The sequence below is a fragment of the Cebus imitator genome, unplaced genomic scaffold, assembly GCF_001604975.1.
Source record: "Cebus imitator isolate Cc_AM_T3 unplaced genomic scaffold, Cebus_imitator-1.0 Scaffold625, whole genome shotgun sequence".
Taxonomy (NCBI): domain Eukaryota; kingdom Metazoa; phylum Chordata; class Mammalia; order Primates; family Cebidae; genus Cebus; species Cebus imitator.
Window position 1 is genome coordinate 15,550 of NW_016107940.1, and position 2,052 is coordinate 17,601.

General features: G+C 52.6%; 1 pseudogene across 1 annotated transcript in view; it reads left to right on the forward strand.

Moving 5' to 3' along the window:
• The window catches only part of LOC108295205, an 11,673-nt pseudogene extending 10,309 nt beyond the window's left edge, over positions 1–1,364 (forward strand). The window contains exon 3 of the transcript XR_001821298.2: positions 599–1,364. The product of XR_001821298.2 is annotated as a heat shock protein beta-1-like (transcript). The remainder of the gene's footprint in view (positions 1–598) is intronic.
• Positions 1,365–2,052: the final 688 nt, after the last annotated feature.

Consider the following 2,052-nt stretch of genomic DNA (forward strand, 5'->3'; position numbering starts at 1 on the left):
ACCTCCCCTGAAGATGGATTTTTCTTATCTACTGCATGGCCTGGCTGCACATTTTTCAAATGTTTAAGCTCTGCTTCTCTTTTAAATATAAGTTCCAGTTTCAGGTCATTTCTTTACTCAGGCATACGAGCACAGACTTTTAGAAGCAACTAGGTCAAGTCTTGAATGCTATGCTGCCTAGAAATTTCTTCCACAAGATACCCTAAATTATCTCAAGTTCAAAGTTCCACCAATTCTTAGAGCAGGAGCACAATGCCACCAGTCTCTTTATTGAAGCATACAAGAGTGACCTTTACTCCGGTTCCCAATAAGGTTTTTATTTCCATATGAAACCTGCTCAGCCTAGACTTCATTGTCCACATGACTATCTATCAGCCTGGACTTCATTGTCCACATGACTTATCTATCACAGTTTAGCCAGCATCTAGGAAGTTTGAATTGTTTCCTCATCTTCCTGTCTCCTGAGCCTTCCAAACTGTTACAGCCTCTGACCACTACCCAGTTCCAAAGCTGCTTCCATATTTAAAGTATCTTCATAACAATGTCCCACTCCCAGTACCAATTGTTGGCACTAGTTCATTCTTGCATCGTTTTAAAGAAATGCCAGCACTTCTCCGAGCAGAGCCAGCCAGCATGACCGAGCCTGCCTCCCCTTCTCGCTCCTGCAGAGCCCCAGCTGGGACCCCTTCTGCGACTGGTACCCACTCAGCCGTCTCTTCCACCAGGCCTTCGGGATGCCCTGGCTGCCCAAGGAGTGGTCCCAGTGGTTCGGCTCCAGCAGCTGGCGGGGCTGCGTGCGCCCCCTGCCGCCCGCCGCGGTCGAGGGCACTATGGTGGCCGAGCCCACCTACAGCCGCGCGCTCAGCCGGGGGCTCAGCAGCGGGGTCTCGGAGATCCGGCACACGGCGGACCGCTGGCGCGTGTCCCTGGACTTCAACCACTTCGCCTCTGAGGAGCTGATGGTCAAGACCAAGGACTGCGTGGTGGAGATCACGGCAAGCACGAGGAGCGGCAGGATGAGCACGGATTCATCTCCCGGTGTTTCACCCGGAAATACACGCTGCCTGCCGGTGTGGACCCCACCCAGGTCTCCTCCTCCCTGTCCCCTGAGGGCACACTGACCGTGGAGGCCCCCATGCCCAAGACAGCCACGCAGTCCAACGAGATCACCATCCCCGTCACCTTCGAGTCGCGGGCCCAGCTTGGGGACCCAGAAGCTGCGAAATCCGGCCAGTCTGCAGCCAAGTAAAAGCCTTAGCCCCGATGCCCACCCCTGCCGCCGCCACTGGCCGTGCCCCCCCACCCACCTGTGTGTTCTTTTGATACGTTTTTCTGTTTTTCTCAAATAAATTTCGAAGCAACCAAAAAAAAAAAAAATGCTCGTGACTCGTTAATTTACAAAGAAAAGAGGTTTAGGCTGGGCACGGTGACTCACGCCTGTAATCCCAGCACTTTGGGAGGCTGAGGTGGGCAGATCACCTGAGACCAGGAGGTTGAGACCAGCCTGGCCAACATGGGAATACCCCACCTCTACTAAAAATTTTTAAAAATCAGGCAGGCATGGTGGTAGGCACCTGTAATCCCACTACTCAGGAGGCTGAGGCAGGAGAATTGCTTGGACCCAGGAGAGGGAGGTTGCAGTGAACTCCCACAATGCCACTGCACTCCAGCCCGGGTGACAGAGTGAGACTCTGTCTCAAAAACAAAAAAGAAAGAAAGAAAAAAGAGGTTTAACTGGCTCATGGTTCCACAGGGTGTACAGGAAGCATGGCAGCATCTGCTCAGCTTCAGTGATGGTGGACGGCAAAGGGGAACCTGGCACCTCACATGGCTGGAGCAGGAGGGAGGTGAGGTGCTCACCACTTTTAAACATAATCTCATGATAACTTGCTATTGCCACGAAAACGCCAAGGGGGATGACATTAAACCATGAGAAACTGCCCCCATGACCCAACCACCTCCCACAAGGCCCCATCTCCAACACTGGGCATTACAATTGAACATGAGGTTTGGGTGAGGACAGAGATCAAACCACATGACTGTGAGCATTCA